Source organism: Cervus canadensis, chromosome 4 (assembly GCF_019320065.1).
Source record: "Cervus canadensis isolate Bull #8, Minnesota chromosome 4, ASM1932006v1, whole genome shotgun sequence".
Lineage (NCBI taxonomy): Eukaryota > Metazoa > Chordata > Mammalia > Artiodactyla > Cervidae > Cervus > Cervus canadensis.
Window position 1 is genome coordinate 58,559,891 of NC_057389.1, and position 20,027 is coordinate 58,579,917.

At 36.7% G+C, this 20,027-nt stretch overlaps 1 protein-coding gene, 1 non-coding gene and 1 pseudogene across 3 annotated transcripts in view; 1 reads left to right on the forward strand and 2 right to left on the reverse strand.

The window, feature by feature from the left end:
* Window positions 1-20,027, reverse strand: part of CTNNA1 (catenin alpha 1) — a 171,826-nt gene that overhangs the window by 83,797 nt on the left and 68,002 nt on the right. The gene's annotated exons all lie outside the window — the stretch shown is intronic.
* On the forward strand, window positions 6,201-6,307 carry LOC122441063. Its single transcript, XR_006269208.1, has one exon. It is a non-coding gene; the product is annotated as a U6 spliceosomal RNA (small nuclear RNA).
* Window positions 11,526-18,849, reverse strand: LOC122439862 (annotated as a pseudogene).

Sequence of the window (20,027 nt, forward strand, 5' to 3'; positions counted from 1 at the left end):
TATTTGTTAAAGAGAAGTAACCTCAATAATATACAGAACAGTTAATAATCGAGCAACCAGCCTAGGGCTACTCAATCTGACTTGGTTGAAAAACAATTCAGACATGAAACACGACACAATGACAATATTCCAAGCATGTGAGGTTTACAGACTTCATTACAATAAGGGACTGGAAGCCGATGCCCCAGTAGAGAAAATAAAAGAGGCCTCAGATTAAATACCTAAAAAAGTAGCAGGAAAGCAATGACAAACAGGAAACAGCTTTCTTAGAAGTGAAAAAAGATTGCAAACTTCTGACCAAAAAAGGGGGCTGTGGAATGCAATTCAGTGGTCATAAGAGCAAAGTATATACTTAAGAAAACACTTCTGGGGGGGTGGGGGGGGGGAGCCCAAGCAGAAGTCAGGAGATTATCAGAGTAAAGTCGCTTTTAAAATTAAGTAACATAACTCTCAAAACAGACATCTTTAATTATATGTGTGTATGTACTTTACTGTATCTACATAAAACATTTCTGGAAGGAAACAAAATATAAGAAGAAAACAATGGATGGCTAGAGAACAGGAATGAAAGGGGACTTCATATATACTCACTATATACTCTTTTATAGCCTTTTAATTTTGCACTATGTAAATATATTACCTATTTTAAGAATTAAAAAACCCTTTTATTATGTAGAAAGCAATACCGTAGTCATAAAGATCTCAGCTTAACAATAAAGACCTACATTTTTCAAAACAAACCTATCAGAGTCAGCAAATGAAACACTTTCCCACTTTCCCATATTATTTCTGAAGCAACTAACCATTAATCCAATGAGTAAGTTCACAGATAACATCTGAGGGCAACTGTTCATATCTCCTAAGTGAAGACTGATGATGTCAGCCAGCCCACATGCCTCACTTCTAAGCCAGCCCAGCTTAACTACAAAGATTTTTCCCTTCAGCCATTTTAGAACTCTAAAAAGAAATAAAGGTTATAAACATCAAAGGGAAAAGAAACCTTCTAGACTTCACATTACCTGTTCCAGTGTCTTTTTGATACTACATATGCCACACTTAAGCATTGTTTTCAGTTAATTATTTAACCAGCTCTAGGGTGTGTAAATTCTCTTAAACATTGTAGAAAAAGTTTTATTCATAAAATCATCTTCTTGTGCTAGAAAGAAGTTTCAATAAACTACAAAGAACAAATCAACGTGACTTGTAGAAAAACAAATGAAAGGGACCTCCTGGTGGTCCAGTGATTTAGACTCTGTGCTTCCAACTCAGACTGGACCCCTGGTCAGGGAGCTAAGTTCCCACATGCCACAAGGCACAGCTAAACAAAAATCGGAAAAGAAAAGAAAGGGAAAAAAAAAAAAAAACGAGAACAAGAAAATAAACTATATGGACAGTCATAGTATTCAAATTTTTAGAAATCTACTTCAAATGCAGTCACCAAATAAATCCAAAATGAGCAGGAAAGAATAATGAAGAGATTTTATACAGAGAGGCCTATTCAAAACTCAATTCAGAGAATGAACACTGTCACTCAAGAGCCTCGCTTCTCCATGCCAGGAAACTCAGAATTATCTATAAAGAAGTGTGCCAGACCCAAGCAAAGTATACGTTTTAACAGTAAAGAGAACATATTATGAATCTGGGAATAAGGCCACCAACTTCAGGCAAGACAGTTAAAAGAAACGAAAGAAATAAAATAACCTCTGCAACAGTCAGTAGGGGTGTATTTGCTAAAAATTAATACAATCTTCAGATATTATTACCAGAATGCACATAAAAAAGGAAAGATTCTCCAAATGAATTTGGCCACTGCAAAGAGAGGAGAGGAGATGGTAAAGGGAGGAAGGGCAGAATGAAGCTCTTTGACTCAGCAGGAGAAATGCAACTATGCTAAGAAATCACTGGAAAGCAGGACAAGTAAAAAAGAGGCCTTAAAGTATTAAACATTTAAAATTCTAAACTTTATTAGTAATAGTAGTGGTAATCGTAGCAGTAGTAAGAATAGCAGGGGCTATTTCACAAGCTCCCAACCATGCTGTGTGCATAGGCACAACCATCATCCCCAACTCAGTGTTGAGACGACGGAGATTGGGGAGTGACTCTTCCAGTTCAGTGAAGCTGTCAAGAAATAGAACAACATCAGTCCACTGACAATCCTTTCAATAAGAAATTTATCTTAATGCCAACAACCTACACATATCAGTAAATGCAGAGTTCACAGATCTCTGGATGGAAAACAAAGCTTCCAATTAGGTAGACTTCACCACCCTAGAGCAGGCCGCTAAATACCAACAACACAAAAAGAATTTTAAACACACAGAGGAGACACCTGATTTCTCTGCAGAAACATAAGTAATAGTAGGTGGAGCCGTGGTAAAGAATGAGCCTAACAATGCAGGAGACTCAAGAGATGCAAGTTCAATCCCTGGGTGGAGAAGATCCCCTAGAGTTGGAAATGGCAAACCACTCCAGTGTTCTCGCCTGGAAAATTCCATGGCAGAGAAGCCTAGTAGATACAGTCCATGGGGTTTCAAAGAGTCGGACACAAACTGACTGAGCATGTACACAAGCATCCCTGACAACTTCACAACTAATGAGAAATCCACTAGCCTATACAATCTTTGTCATTTTCAGCTTCTATCCAACTCCTCGGCCCCAGATAAAGAAATATCAACATCATCAGAACCTAACTCCAAGCAGCAACAGAACTAAGAGCTAAAGCTACTCAAATAGTCCCTTTCTAAAACCCACTGAAAATTTACGTGGGGCAGCAAACATATGCTCTGTCTCCCAGGACATCAGCTTAAGAGAGAGATTCCCACCCAAAATAGGCTTCACAAGCACCTGTCCACACTGATGTGAGGGTGACTGTATCTACCAAAACACATCTTTTCGTACTTTCTGCCATTGTGCCTGAAATTCTATCATCAAGCTTCTCTCTGAGAGTCTTCTTTAAGGGGGGAAAAAAAGGGAGGAGGTACAAATATCCCCAAACAAAGTGACAATAAAAACTGGGGAAAAGAGATTATATTTGTCTATTTCAACTGACATTTTAACTAAGAAATTATGACAGCTAAAAATGAATGTTTACAGTTTTCCCCCTTGTTTCAGAAAAAGCTTAAGAACTTCTGAAAATTCCTTCTCTCATATGAATGTTTTTGGAGCCTGTAACAGTTTGGTCTGGTAGAAAACACTGGCAAATAAAATGTACTACCTACCTAGCAGGTTAACATAAATGGAAGCACACTGAAAAGAAGTCATTATGGCTAATTTGAACCCTTGTTAGTAACTGTAATTTTATATATATTATATAAACAATGTATTTTAAGCTTGTATAGTTGTTGTTGATTTCTATGATGGAACTGAACATACTTCTAAAGTCCAAGAAGCACTGAAAGCTGGAAGAAGGCTGATAACTTCTGCCTACACTTCACCATACATAAGCCCCTTGAGTTCACCAAAGTTGACAGATTTGCAGTTTAACTCCACAAGTCAGCAGCAAACCCTACAGCATCAACCATGCTGTTCTGGTAGGTGTAGCACAAAGATCAGAAGAAGCCAGTATGACACAAACTCAAGAGCCATACTGTTGATCTACAAACAATAACCCACACAGGAAAAAAAACTCTATTATAGGCTAACAAAGTAATTAATATTGCTTTAAACAAGCCACTTCACTTACAACCTCTGCTACCTCTTTTTTGCAATTTCCTCAAGTTCAAGTGGGCCTCAAGTTCAAGTTTATAGCTCTATCTCACAGCTATGAGATATATATATTTATAATTTAATGAGAACCATTATTTCTATCAAAATTCCTCCTTCAAATCCATTATATTCCTGTGATCAAAAAAAGTTTTCACTCTAAAAAACCTATGTAATTAATATAAAAGCTGATTCTTTTTCATAGTTCTTAAGAGTTCTAAGCTAATCAAATTCTAGTGATTATATGCAGAATCATCACATTAAAAAGTCCATAGTATTTAAAATATGATCGCTTAAGGGCCATCAATATGCATATTGTACAGATCCACCACTTTTTCAGAGACAAAATAAAAATAAAAAGTCACTCTGAAATGATACATGTTCAATCTGATTTCTCAATTTTTAAAATTATTTTTGATTCAACAATTCTTTACTTGATATATTCACAATTTAGATGAAACAGCCATAGAAAATTACAGACCATTAGTTTGTTCAACAGAAAGCCAGAAGATTAAAGAAGCCAACTTATATATACAATGTAGGCTTTTAATGTGGCCAAAGTCATTCCGATGGCAATAACAGACACAGGCCCCATCTCAAAATGGGGAAAATATTCTTTGCTTCACACAGGATAAACAAGTTGAATGAATCTATAGAAAATATAATTTAAAATACTCATCACATCATTAGGATACATACATGTGAAAAAGCATGTGAATATTTTAAACAGCTTTATTAAGATATGCATTTATGTATTAAGATATATGTACTTATTATAATGTATATATTAAGACATAATTGATATATAACTCACCCAGGTAAAGTATACCACTTGATGTTTTTTAAAGTATATTCACAGATATATACAACCATTACCATTAGAACATTTTTACCATCTAAAAAGAAGCCCTGTATACCCTTTAGCTATCACTCTTCCAATCCTTAGATGTGAATATTTAAGTATCAACATTAAAGTTTCAATATCCAGGACATGGTGAACATACTTGGTTTTAAGTTTTAATGCCCTAAATTTGTGTCCTTTTCTTAAAAGTAATTTTTAGTATTCAGTCTAAATTTGCTCCTTAAACCTCCAGGATCACAATTTTATCCTTTCTTCAGGTAATTCCTGTTTGTGAAAAAGGGTATCAAGGCAATGTGTACATTCCCTCGTACACATGAACACACCACCTTTTAGCACCCACAACAAACAAAAATACATAAAAACAGAGCCACAAACACATTTTAAAATGTGTCTATCCAATACTATCTACATAATAAGGAATTATCCTTATTCTATGCCACGTGCCTTTCTTGGGTTTAGAAAAGTAGAAACGGACTCCAAGTCCAACCGTGCCAAAATTAACAGGGCCTTAAAGAATGTTAGACACTCTTTTCCTCCACCCACATTAAATATACACCCCAAAAACTGTTGATTCACCGGATTTGCAGCTGCCAAAGAAAGTAGACTAGCTCAGTGGTTGACATTTCCTTTTGGCAGTCATTAGTCCTTAATGTGTCGCTTTCTAGAGGCTAAATGCAATGGTTTCATTCCTTTCTGCTTTAGTAGATCATTTTTTTGGGCCTGAGGAAATGTATCAAAGGATAAAACCACCTTAAAAGAATGCTGTCAATCAAAGATGTTATAATATAGAAGTAATATGATTAAAACTCCTCTCTCCATAAACCCCTTATCACTAGAATCAGAATAGTAACTTTCTACATCGGTGCAAATTAAAAGGGAAAAGCAAACATTTCCCAACACCCCTAACTGTCAGTGAGCCACCCACTAACAGGAGAAAAGAGGACTGCTTCTAGCAAATCTTCCTTGTGAAATGGTACCTTAAGGGTTCTTCGTTCCCACCAAGTCAGGTTTGCCATCCCCTGTACACTAATTAATTGCTGGTTCTATATCTACTATTGTTTCTCCCTTCACCCACTCTTCAATGCCAATCAATGCCAACCTTGTCTTTGAATACCCTATTTAGTATAGTCTTAGACTTGAGTGTTTTATAATAAAATAATTTCATTTGTGCTTTTTTAAAAAACTTTATTGCATAGCATTATCTCTTCTAAGCCAGATCGCCTCATTCCGGTTTTTGCCCACAAAAAGTGCTAAAAAAAAAAAAAAAAAAGAGGGGAGAACACAACAGTACAAAGAATGTTTATATTCAAACACCATTTTCCCTAGCTAGAGGCCATGTATTTTCATAATCAACAGCGAAAGCAAGGAATCTGAAACCATTATGGCCAACAAAATACTGTTAAAGCCACCTAAAATTGTGCTGAGGCAACTTCTTAATCAGTATGAAGTGTATAGGCGATAAGTCATGTGACCACGGAGGGGCGCAGGCCTGGCTAATTACTATCATTTATTATATTCCATTCAAAGTTTAGTGAACAACCAAGGTAACATCACTACTAAATTATACAATAGTCAAGTACAGATAAGAAACAAAAATTTCTTACTACACATGATAGAGCTTTAAAACTATGATTCAGTGCTCGCTTCAGCAACACATATACTAAAATTGGAACAATACAGAGAAGATTAGCATGGCCCCTGTGCAAGGATGACACGCAAATTCGTGAAGCGTTCCATATTTTTAAACACTCTCCAACATAAATCACAGCAGGATCCTCTATGACCCACCTCCCAGAATATTGGAAATAAAAGCAAAAATAAACAAATGGGACCTAATGAAACTTAAAAACTTTTGCACAACAAAGGAAACTATAAGCAAGGTGAAAAGACAGCCCTCAGATTGGGAGAAAATAATAGCAAATGAAGAAACAGACAAAGGATTAATCTCAAAAATATACAAGCAACTCCTGAAGCTCAATTCCAGAAAAGTAAATGACCCAATCAAAAAATGGGCCAAAGAACTAAACAGACATTTCTCCAAAGAAGACATACAGATGGCTAACAAACACATGAAAAGATGCTCAACATCACTCATTATCAGAGAAATGCAAATCAAAACCACAATGAGGTACCATTACACGCCAGTCAGGATGGCTGCTATCCAAAAGTCTACAAGCAATAAATGCTGGAGAGGGTGTGGAGAAAAGGGAACCCTCTTACACTGTTGGTGGGAATGCAAACTAGTACAGCCACTATGGAAAACAGTGTGGAGATTTCTTAAAAAACTGGAAATAGAACTGCCATATGACCCAGCAATCCCACTTCTGGGCATACACACTGAGGAAACCAGATCTGAAAGAGACGCGTGCACCCCAATGTTCATCGCAGCACTGTTTATAATAGCCAGGACATGGAAGCAACCTAGATGCCCATCAGCAGATGAATGGATAAGGAAGCTGTGGTACATATACACCATGGAATATTACTCAGCCATTAAAAAGAATTCATTTGAATCAATTCTAATGAGATGGATGAAACTGGAGCCCATTATACAGAGTGAAGTAAGCCAGAAAGATAAAGACCAATACAGTATACTAACTCATATATATGGAATTTAAAAAGATGGTAATGATAACCCTATATGCAAAACAGAAAAAGAGACACAGATGTACAGAACAGACTTTTGGACTCTGTGGGAGAAGGCGAGGATGGGATGTTCTGAGAGAATAGCATTGAAACAAGTATACTATCAAGGGTGAAACAGATCACCAGCCCAGGTTGGATGCATGAGACAAGTGCTCAGGACTGGTGCACTGGGAAGACCCAGAGGGATGGGATGGAGAGGGAGGCGGGAGGGGGGATCGGGATGGGGAACACATGTAAATCTATGGCTGATTCATGTCAATGTATGGCAAAAACCACTACAATACTGTAAAGTAATTAGCTTTCAACTAATAAAAATAAATGAGGGAAAAAAAAACAAAACTATGATTCAGGGGAGGGCAATGGCTGTGATAATGCTTGAGGCAGTAGACTATGGAACGCCTAGATGATTAAGTAACAACCATTTCTGACCTTCTAAAAAAAAGTGCTTGCTAACAATTTAGCCTAGAACACTACATCATTCAATGACTACACTAGCTACACTCCTTTTTTGGAGAATCAAGGAAATCAAATCAAATACAGTGACAAAAGGTTTACTTCAAGGACAAATGCACAAGAAACCAAACACAGCTGGGCAACCAGCCTCAGAGGCAATACAGGAAGCCTAGGAGCCTCTCCTAACTGGCTGCACCATTCTCCAGTCTCAAATGCCTGACCCAACGTTACCCTCCATGCGGCCTAGCTAATTCATAGCTGCTGTCCACCCACAGATTCATTTTGCCATGATCCCTCATGACCTTGACTCTACTTAACAGCATAAGTCCTTACTTCAGTTTTCATTTACTAACTGCATCGTTTTCTCATTTTTCCATACAAATTCCCAAGAGAATTAATTAACCTAGGTAAGAACTGGGGACTGAGAAGGGGACTGGATAGAATAAAGCAAGCTCTTTTAGATTCTGCAAGACAAATGCCTTCAGAAAGGCTGTAAGACATGGCAAAAACTGTGCCCTTAAATATCTAATATGCTGGCATCTACTCGAATAACCATAATAATAAGATATGTCTTTTAACTTTTTATTATGGGATTTTCCCAAACATCCAAAAAGATTAAGAATAGTAAAAGGAACTTCCTTATTCAGTATTACCAGCCATCAACTTTCTGCTTTCTTGTTTCATTTGTAATAGTTCTGTTAGTTTTGGGGTAGGGTTTTTAAAACAAATCTACAACATCATGTCATTTCATAAGGCATTCATCATAAACCTATGTTCATCACTGGATGGTCAAATCTTGAGGGTTAAAAGAACTATCATTTGTCCAAAACCTCAAATTGCAAATAGACAGTTACTGGTCTTTATCATCAAAACCCTGAAACTAACAAAACTTTTTTCTTTTTATGGCTATACCTCATGGATGGGATCTTAGTTCCCTGACCAGGGATTGAACCCGGGTCCCTGGCAATGGTAGGGCAGAGTCCTAACCATTAGACCACCAGAGAATTCCCAAACTACTGTAATTCTTGATTCATAGTGGTTTTGAGAAAATAATTAATTTTACACTAGCAGGGAAAACCAAGTTAAAAAAAAAAGTTTGATTCCTGCTCTAGAGTTTGCCAAAATGAAAGATCTACAGACAGCAAGTAAGAGCTAGTCAATGGAATCCGTTTTAACAAACACTGTGATTAGCATTCTACTTTTAAATGGAAGCTTTTGGTAAATGCTACAAAGTTCAATGTTGCTTTGAAACAGAAAAACTCAACACATCTCTTACTAATGATTTGAAGTCCATTTCCTAAATTAAGAAATTTCGGTAGCCTAAGATAAACCATGTTTGAAACAGGGATTCCTTTATCACCAAAAAAATGACTCAATAAGAGTATATATAAATGACCAACTTTAAAAAACTAAACAATTTTCCAGTATTTTCACCAATACAGAATATTAAAAGCAACATAAACACATACATCTATTTCCCAGCAACAAGTGCATTTATTGTTAGGAGCTTTAAAGATTATAGTTGGGTACACTAATCAAACATCTAGAATTTTTCTTATAAAATATTTCAGGTTATGCAATGTTCATACAGAAACAAGGGCAAGTCAAAGCACAGATCTTTTATTCCTAGAAGATGAGTTGAGTTCCTTATGTGAGTCTACAAAACCAGTAATTCTCTTCAAAGCAGGGAGAAGTAATTCAGGACAAGTAAGTTCTGGAGTTAAACTTAAAGAACAATTAGCAAGGAAGCCTTGAAGTAAGATGCCACACTGCATCTATATGGTACAAACTGCAAATTACAAAACCCGAAGTTAGAATATCTGCAACTGGAGTAAAACCAGAAGGTCAATCACTTCAACCCATCTGAAAATAATACTTGTAAGACAATTTATTGACTAGTTATTATTTTAGCATAAAGCAACTCAAGTGAAATATCTTCTTTATGGTATGTTTCCAAATTACACCATTATGAAAAGGTCTTATACTGTTTTCAGAGAATGACCAAACAAAATCTGTTCGTAGCAGTCTCTGGTTCTAAATACTGAATATTCCACTTTAAAATAAATAAATTATCAGCTGTCAAGTACTTATTTAGCAGTCATCTGATGTGAACACAGATTCAACATAAAATGAAATTTTAAAAAAGTACATTCACTCAGAGAAGAAAAACATCACATTCCACTGACTTTTGTGATGAAGAAATACAAAAACCAAAGTAACTTTCAAGAGAGCAGGCATGAAATCAGAGAGAAGAAATTTCCTGGCAGCCAGGGCTACATCTATCTCTGGCAAGGACAGTCTAGAAATTCAACCAGTTCTTTTTAACTACCTTAGGTCCTCTAAAACACCCAATTTAAATTAAAAAATTTTTTTAAGATCATTGGACAGAAAATATTAGGGTAGAAAGTTACGACTGATAAGCTTTTAATTTAACATTTTGGTCCTAAATGGGTATTCTAGACAAACAGGCTTATTTTATTAAAAAAAATTAAATGCCTAGTTTGCTACATTTAAACAATGACACTATTTTTAATGAATCGGTTTAGTCTCAACATGACAACTTTGCCAAAAGTAAAAAGAATAGATGAGGAAGAAAGAATTGTATTATTAATTTCGTAAAACAATACCAATTTGCACATGTATACAGCATTTTCTAGTTTTATGCTCATGTCAAACATGGCATCCCTTTTCCTTTCCACACTCAAATGAGGTGGGGTGGGAAGAAGATCCTCTTCAGCTAAAATCAGATACTTTAAACTACAAGATGATGCAGACTGAGGGTGGAGGCTGTTGCTTCGGCTCTCTGCTACAGACAGAGCAAGAAACCAAGATATCACACAGAGCCAAGAAGAAAGGACAGCATCCTCAGTCACTGACTACCCAGGTCCCTGTTCACATTTTCCAGACTACAGTTCATTTATTGCTCTCTTCTCTCAAGGCATGTTGATATTTTTGCATTACCACCATCAACTTTCCCATCTTCTTCATTTTCCTTGGTCTTGAGTGTTTCTCTGTGCCTTCTAACAAAGTCAGGTAGAAGGGTAGCTATTAATGACTGTTTCACAGCTGAGAAAACAGCTATGGGGGAGGCTATTTGATCAAGCTTTAATGATACCTATTCTAGGTAAGCATTATTATCTACCATCCTTGGCATCATATATGAAAGGTACCACCAAAAATAGCTCTGGACTAAAAATCAGAAGCCTCAATTCTAATCTTAACTATTCTTACCTGGGTATGATCAGGGCCAAGTTACCGCCAGGTCTTAGGCTGTTTTGAAAATAGGTGATTGGTTTTAGTTCTGATTAAGATGGGGTAAACACATTCCATGTCTATCCCAATGAATGCAACTAAAGACTCTGGAGAGAATACACAGAGTAGCAATCTTGAGAACTGAAATGAAAAAGGGCCCAAGTCACAATTACAGTTGGCAGACAGGGCTGTATCTGTCTGAGTAACTATCAGAAGAAGCAGACTCTAAATAAACAAATAATCAAGATACAGAAGTACTAAACCAACTGAATCAGTCAATGTCATCAACCAACTCAATCTAATTAGCATATATATTAAAAGAACACTCCAACCAACAATAGCAAAGAAAAAAAAATAACCATAGTCAAGTGCAGATACAATATCACAAAGGTAGCACTACTGGGTCATAAAACAAATCTCAATAAATAATTTAAAAAACTAAAGTCATGCAAAATATGTTCTCTGACCATACTGAATTTGAATTAAGCTAGGAATCAGTAAAGGCTTCCTAGGTGGCACAGAGGTAAAGAATCCGCCTGTCAATGCGGGAGATAAGGATTCAATCCCTGAGTTGGGAAGATCCCCTGGAGTAGGAAATGGCAACCCACTCTAGTATTCTTGCCTGGAAAATTCCATGAACAGAGGAGAATAGCGGGCTACAGTCCACAGGGTCACAAAAAGTGAGACATGACTGTACACACACATAGACAAGAAATCAGTAACAGAAATTTAACAAGAAAATACTTGGAAACTAAACATACTGTACTTCCAAATAATCCACTGGTCAAAGAGGAAAACTCAAGGAAAAATTTTAAACTAAACAAAAATGAAGTATGAAGACAAAGCAGGGCTTATATGGAAATCTGCCCTAAATCTTTACACTAAAAAAGAGAAAAGGTCTCAAGTCAATAACTTAATTTCCTACCTCAAGGAACTAGAGAAAGAACAAAATAAACCTAAAGGAAAAAGAAGAAACAATGAAGAACAGAAATCAGTGAAATTGAAAATAACGGAGGAAAAACACACAATGAAACCATAAAAAGCTGGTTCATTCAAAAGATAAATAGAATTGATAAACCTACAGCAAGACTGGCAAAGAAAATAGAGAGACTAGACTCAAATTACCTACACTTGGAATGAATTAGAGAATATGGCTATAGACTCCCCACAAATACTAAAGGGATAATAAGAGACTGCTACAAACAATTTTCTCATATAAAACTTGATTAAATGGATAAAATGGACCAATTCCTTAAAAGCCACTAACTTTCAGAATTTATCTAAGAAGAAATATATAACCTAAATAATATCACATCCAATAAGAAAAACTGAGTTTGTATTTTAAAACCTTCCAAAAAATTAGTTGGCTGGACCAGATTAAAGCTTGGCAAACTTCTGTAAAGGGCCAGACAGCAAATACTGTGGGCTTTTAGGGCCATTCCATCTCGGTCACAAGAACTTAACTATGTCACTGCAGTGGAAAAGCAGCCATGGACTGTAAGTAAACAAATGAGTATGGCTACGTTCCAATAAAGTTTACAAAAATAGATGGCAGGCCACCTAATAAGTTTAATTTGTCAACCCTACACTATGATAACTAATGTTACTTTCAAATTCCAAAATTTATAATTCTATACTTCCAAGGTCAAAAATCACTGATAAATAGTTGAAGAAAAAGGATAATGCAAACACTATCACAGAGATAACTGACTGCCCCCCCCCCAAAATGTGATGTGTTTATTTTCTTCTGATGCAAAACCAAAGATTTCTACTACCGTACAGAGATATATTACCAGATCATGAAAAAGTGGTGTGGGACATGCAGGACATGATGGACAACTCGAGGGTATGGTCAATCCCTTTGTAACACGACACTACACCATCGCTGAAGAACACACTAAAAAGAACACTGAGGAACTGAACTGAAATGTGGACAAACGTGACAACTTCCAGGCATGCCTTCAAGCACCTCCCTTAAGATGGACTCAGTATCTAAGCTTCAGTGTGGGGAGGATTACAGGAGGATTACAATTCTTTGGAAGAATAAAAAGTTCACACTTCCGAAATTTCACAGAAGAAATTTAAGGTCAAAACATAGTGGGTTCATTTCTCTTCACCTCCAGGAACAAAGCCGATGCTTTATTCAAAACCACATTAAGCTTCTAGTTCAGATCCCAGTCTGACCTTGTGCCCTCCTACACTGAAGTTCTTTCCATCGATTAGAGCTAACAGGGTCAGTTTCACTCCTAGTCAAAGGGTCTGAGTGTAACCCAGTCCCATCAGGCTAGCATCGTTTACTTTAGCAGAGAGAGAAGTTCTACAGTCCAGCTTGTACTTACTTTAGCAGCAATGCCAAGGCGGGTGTTGTTACTGCCGGTTGTCTACTCGAGGTTTATCAACATTTCAATCTTCTCATTCACCTTCTGGTAGATTGACCCTCCAAATTCAGTGCCATCATTCACGTGAGTGTGCAGCTAGAAGTCTGCAACCTTGTAACCCAGGGTACAATTATTCTGTGACAATTTGGATTTGGCTGTGTCAAAACTCATCTGATAGCCAGCAAGCCAACCTTCAAAGGCCAACACAGCCCAGCCACAGATGGTTGGTCCAGAAAAATCTATATCAACATTACTGCCAAACTGAAACAATCCCAGTAATACGAGGCCTTCAATTTCCCACTCTTCTTTCCTGTGTTCGGTACAAATATGGGATCAAGAGTCAGTTTCAACCCTTCAGCCAACTTATTCTCCCAAGTGATTTCTATCCATTACACTTCTGGGTGAAAGTGAGTCCACAGTTACAGATCCTGTATTTGGTCTCTAGGTTGCCTGATGCTTTCCTTTTATCAGCATAAGCATGACCAGAAGTAGAAAATTTCACTCCACTACATGACTTGATTCTCAGATCTATTTTGACCATGCCAAATCCATATTCTTTGTTGAAGACATCTTTGGCAGCCTTTCCTAGGTCACAGTAAGTCAGTGTATTACACCTATCTCTGACCAGAGTGCCTGTTCCCTCCGCCAGGGCACCGCTAAAGGTCTTCTTCAGACCAACACTGTTCCTAACTGACTGTTTTGATCAAGACTTTCTGCAAGTATGTACTGTAGTAAACAAAGTCCCCTCCTCCCTCCAACAACTCACTCTCTCAGTCAAACTAGTCCTAAATGAATCATTACCTAAAAAAAAAAAAAAAAAAAAATCACATTATTAAGGTAAAGGCTAAAACTCAATGCATCTGCAGCCTGACACTGGACAGGCTTCTGGGCCTGCTCCATCATCCTAATTTCAAGAGATCACTCCACTACTGCTCCATTAAGCCAGTGCCATTTTATCTAATATATAAACATGCATCTTTCTGTGTACAAAAGGTTAGGATCTCGCCTGTTAAAAACTGCAATTCATAATGCCAGAATGGCATAGCAAGAAGTACCTCAAACCTCTTAGAAAGCAACATAAAATACAACTAGAGACATCTTCCTCAGACTTAAGGTCTTTTAAACCTCTCATCTGACACCACAAGAAAATCATACAATTTTTGACAAATAAGCTTTCCAAATTACATAAATGTCAAGAGGAAGAAGTCCTACACATGTTTGAATTTTGCATTCAATGCAACATCTATTTATACCTAAATTCTCCAAATATGCTAGGCAGATCACAGAACAGCTTACACTAACAAATCAATAAAATCATACAGCTACAGAACTATGGACTAGCAATACAGGGAAGAGTCTACTGCAGGAAACCCAAGGGTTCACACAAAGATGGAAATCGTAGCGTATTATATAACAACACTCGGGCCCTATAGCTGCGTATCACAGAACCAACTGAAACATCTGTGACATCATGCACCACCAGAGAGTCTAGCAGGATACTCTAACACGGCTTTCTTTTCTTGTTTAGTTCACTTCAAGCAGCTATACAAGAGCTGGGTTTACCTTATTTACTGTGAAGTATTTCACTAATAAGTTTCATTTATAGAGCTATACAGTGAAAAATTCCATGATTATTAAAGACGATGGTATAAAATCATATTTTCTGACTTACAAAGATGCATTATAATAAAAGTAGTAAGTGTTCAGATTCTCAGTTCACAGGGATCTGAGTTCAAACCGCAGCTATATGATTACACATTTCTGAGCAAGTAATAATTCAATAAGGGTTATTATGGTAGTCAAACAGGTAATAATATACGTCTCTCAGCACAATGACCAGTATATATGGTAAGTACTATAATAGTAAGATAATCCTTAGTTCTGCTATCAAAAAAAGAAACAATAAGAACAAATAAATGTATACATACACACACAGTCCAAATGAATTCTGGCATGCTATATACCAAAAATGGTGATATATAAAGAACAGAGAACTTTATAATCAGAAATAAAATAACCTATTCTAATTCTGAAAATTAGAAAATGTAGCTACAAAATAACGCAGTAACAAGCTCTTCGAAGAGTCCTTCCAAAGCTTGGAAGCTCTGGCTCTGCTAAAGTGGTTCCAGGAAAGCATTCGCAAAACTGAGAAGAGATCAGCATCTAGATTAAGTGCTTCCCTTCACTGCAATGACAATATATCTTCGAGAGCGAACATTAACTGCACCTTATTCATACATTCATATCTATTCTCTTAATCAGATAAAAATTTTATACCTGATATGTTACATAATCAAACCCCTCAAATACAGGCCCAGTCCAATACAAAAAATGTCTAGTTACTACTTCATTACTCTTTAAAGGTCCTAAAATCACTGCCTCCAATGCTTCAGGGCAAGAACAAAGACAAATTTAACCTTAAGCAACATCATCCTCACCAGGTCCTAAGCTGTACCAATTTTATTCTGCCTAAAACTAGTTTAAGGTATAAAAAAATACAAGCTATAACAGCTACTATGTAAGTTACCATCCAGACACTGAAGGAAGAAGTTGATGGCTTAACTCTTTAGCTACTCCTCTTAACTGGTTGGCTATCCAGTAGCTGTAACTATCCAAGAGAAATGTAAGACAAGCAAGAAATAAAAACTACATATGTAATCTAAAATTTTCAAGTAGCCATAGGTAAAAAGAAACAGGTAAAAAAATAAGAACAAATTTTATTTAACCCAATATATCCAAAATATTATCAATGAGACAGAGATATTTACAGCTTTTTCAGTGAAGTATGTCTTGGAAATTTGGTGTATAGTTTACACTCACAACACATCTCAATTTGGACCTGTCACATTTTAAGTGCTCAATAGCCACATATGCCTACTGGTTACCACACTGGATGGAACCAAGCTAAAGCTACTCAAGTCCAAGACATGTACTTCTTCTCACCAATTACAAATTCTAATTCTAGTAACTCAGCACATGACTGAACTGCTAGACAAGATTGCTAAGGTCACAACCAAGTGGAATTCTGGGAACTTCCTAGTAGTCGAATGGTTAGGGCTCTGCCCTTTCATTGCAGAGGTACTAGGTTTGATTCCCAGTGAGGGAACTAAAATCCCATAAGTTGTGCGTGTGGCAAACAAACAAACAAAACACACCCAAATGGAATTCATTTCAAAGACTGAGGTCTTTTATGTTTCAGACATTGTGTTAAGAATGTTCAGACTGGGGGACAAGAGGATTTTGGGTTGGGATGGGGGGAAGGGTTGTTCACTCGTTTATTGAGGGGAATGTGAGTATGGTAATAGAAACAAGTTTGGCCCTAATAAATTCTACTACCGGGAAAAACTCAAAGCACATGACCTACAAAGGGAGAAAGGACCAAATTAAGGATCAGCATATCCCTTAGCAGAAGAAGAGTGTGAAATAAAGAATTCAGCTGTACCCAAGTACACAGCTCTTCAGAAGGCGGTGTTTCACTGGCACTGAAATATCTTCAGAGAATATTATAACACAGAATTGGGCTCCAAAGTCAACTACACATTTAAGAAACAAATTTGAACACATTAAACTAGTAGCTGATTTTAACCTGTTAACCTAATTGTTTGTTTTTTCATTTTGTTCATTATTATTTTTTATTATGTTAATTGCATAACATAGCATTTACCATCTTAGTCAATTTTAAGCATATAGATCACAAGTCTTAAGAACATTTATATTACTGTGCAGCCATCACCACATCCATTTCCAGAAGTTTTCATTTTCCCAAACTGAAACTCTGTTCCCATTAAACAGTAACTCAACACTCCCATCTCTGCTAGTGCCTGGCACTCCCACTCTCCTTTCTGTCTCTATGAATTTAACTCTTAGGAACCTCATGGAAGTGGGATCATACAGGATTTGTCCTTTGTGTCTGGCTTATTTCACTCAGCATAATATCCTCCAGGTCCATTCATGTTGTTGTCCCATTAACTTAACAGTTTGAACATTCTATGAATATCTTATGACTATGTAGAGAATATTAAGAGGGTTAAAACATTATTTTAAAATTTAGAAAACACTGCATACAAGAAAATGGACCAACTGGAAATACATATACCTAAATGTTAGTAGCAATGGTGGTTCAATAATTTAATGTACATGTGTGAATTTCAATTAGAAAAAATAAACAGTGGCAATAACTTTTTTCAAATTCAATTACATTTCAATTTCAATCCATTCACTTTTAAACCCATCCAAGTTGCTTTTCCTTCCCTAGAATCCTCACAGACAGAGTAACCTTAGGTTGATAGAGCAAGAACAAATTAAACTTAACCACAATAACCACATTTCATATCAAGGAAACCTGGAAAGTCATTTGTGAAACTACAGAGATCCACTGAACAGTCCCAAAACCCTCTACTGCCAGGCATCTGAAGTATTTCCATAATGTTAAGTAAGCACGGGTCAAATGAATTATTTTTAACACCAATGTTTCTTAAAGCTTCAGAGTAAGTCAGCAACAGATCTAACATCATCTCTTAACTCTCCAAACTACAATGCAAGAAGCAGCACTAAGGCTGCTGACCTTCTAGCCCTTGGAGTCTTTAAAAGAGAGCTGGGCCCTCACCTTATAATCATTTACCCTCACTGCTTATTTCAGAGTATCTGATTTAATTTTTTTCCAAAAATGTCATCTGTATACTGAAAAACTGAAAAATCTACAAGAAGTAGGGGTAAACCACCCATGGCCACCTCCTCCATAATGCTCTAGAATGTAAGACAAATAAGAACAAGAATCTTTATTTTTTTCACTAATGTATCCCTAGCACCAAGAATATCCCAAACTGTTCACTTTATCCATTTTTCCCAAGTCAGCATGAGTTCTTATGAAGCAAGCACCTATTGAGTATCTCTTCTAGCATTATATTGAACCCTGAAAGAATATTTTAAAAATAGGCCCATCTTTCAAAAGTTTAAAACCAAGCTACAGAAATTGCATGGATAAAGGTAATACAATTAAGCAACAATTCAAGGAAGTAAAACAATTGAGTGCTACTTGCTTCAAGTAGCAAAAAATAATGTAGAATGGTGTAGTTTGAAATGGCGTTCAGCACAGAGATGGGGGTTGGGGAGGGCAGGGAAATGTGAGCCTTGAAGGAAGAGCAGGTTAGATTTAATCAAGTGGGAAGGGAATTTCAAAAACATAATGAACAATGTCCTACTGAAGGCATAAGCTCAGACTGACCTGAGCAGGTAGAACAAACACGAAATGGAGAAAGTGAAGAGAGCCAGGAATAAGACAATGGCAATGGAGACAAAAAAGGACAAATGCAATAAACCATCCTAGCAGTTTCACCACCTTACCTGTACATTGGCATTTCTTGGGGAACTTTTAAAAATACTGATGCCTGGAACTGAATCTGGTAATTATGACTTAATTTGGGTACAATCTAGACATCAGGATTTCTAAAAATTGCCCAAGGATTCTAATTTCCATCCAAAGTTAAGATTCACTGCCCTATCTCATCAACTGGACATTTTGAAAACAAAGCTCTATTAAATTTATTAATAAATTTATTAAATTATTATAAATTATTAAATGTTAATGTTTTTATATTTAAATATTACTATTATATAATTGTAATAATTAAATTATTAAATATAAATTATTAAATTATTATAAAATTATTAAATCATTGTCTCAGAGGAAACACCAGTGTAACTTGCTAAGTGGCAACACAGGATGAAGAAGGAAGGCTCAAGAAATTACAACAAAAATATTGCAGTATGTATCTATAAAAATAATGACATGACTGGGAGAATTCAACAAGAGGAAAAAGTAAAAATACATGAGCCTTTCTGGATTTTTACCACTCCATCAACAAGTTCTATGTACTGAACCAGTTTTAATTAATACAAACTGTCCCAATTCTCCATAATAATAACTCATCTAATATTTTTCAAAAGAACTAATCAACTGAAAGTGAACCGTTTTTTAAAAATCAAGGTAGAGCTCAATGCAAAGACCATAAAATAAATACTTGATAAATTGCCTCAGGTTTCCCAGCTAGAAATAAACTCATCCTCCTTGCAATTCCCATGGTATTTAGTAAAACCTATGATGGCACTCCCAAAAATATGGGACTGTAGAGATGCTGTACGTTTCCAAAGGGAAGGATCAGTGCCTCATTCCTCCCCTTAAACAGTGCCCAGCACACTACTGTGCAGATTACACATAATATGAACTGCGTGACAAGAAGATACTGCCAGGTAAATTCTGACTATCACTGGAGGTTTTTGAATGCTTCATGAATAAGCAAACCCTATCCCCAGTTGATTCTGCTTCTTGCAGATCCTTTTACCCTAGTTCAGTTCAGTCGCTCAGTCGTGTCCGACTCTTTGTGACCCCATTAATCGCAGTATGCCAGGCCTCCCTGTCCATCACCAACTCCCAGAGTTTACTCAAACTCATGTCCATTGAGTAGGTGATGCCATCCAGCCATCTCATCCTCTGTCGTCCCCTTCTCCTCCTGCCCCCAGTCCCTCCCAGCATCAGGGTCTTTTCCAATGAGTCAACTCTTCGCATCAGGTGGCCAAACTACTGGAGTTTCAGCTTCAGCATCAGTCCTTCCAATGAACACCCAGGACTGATCTCCTTTAGGATGGACTGGTTGGATCTCCTTGCAGTCCAAGGGACTCTCAAGAGTCTTCTCCAACACCACAGTTCAAAAGCATCAATTTTTCAACGCTCAGCT